Here is a 293-nt window from a genome sequence, read left to right on the forward strand (position 1 = left end):
AATCAGTTGCGACTCGGGAGGCAATTGCTCCAGCATCTTCATTTGCTCTGCTCTGGATAATGGCAATAAAGATGGCAAATATGGAGCTAATTTATCAGTAAAGCTTGTGTCGGTAAGCCACTCTATAAGTGATGTCTTGAGCAGTAGCTCTCGCATAAAGTGAGGTTGAAACGTTACAATGCCTTTTGCGCACAGTTTAGCATGATACCACTTGTTAATAGGTACAATCCATGAGTAGAGCAATCCCAACAATCCATATATCATTACTCCCAATGCTATCATAGCCCGACGAG

The sequence above is a fragment of the Plasmopara halstedii genome, assembly GCF_900000015.1.
Source record: "Plasmopara halstedii genome assembly, contig: Scaffold_614, whole genome shotgun sequence".
Taxonomy (NCBI): domain Eukaryota; phylum Oomycota; class Peronosporomycetes; order Peronosporales; family Peronosporaceae; genus Plasmopara; species Plasmopara halstedii.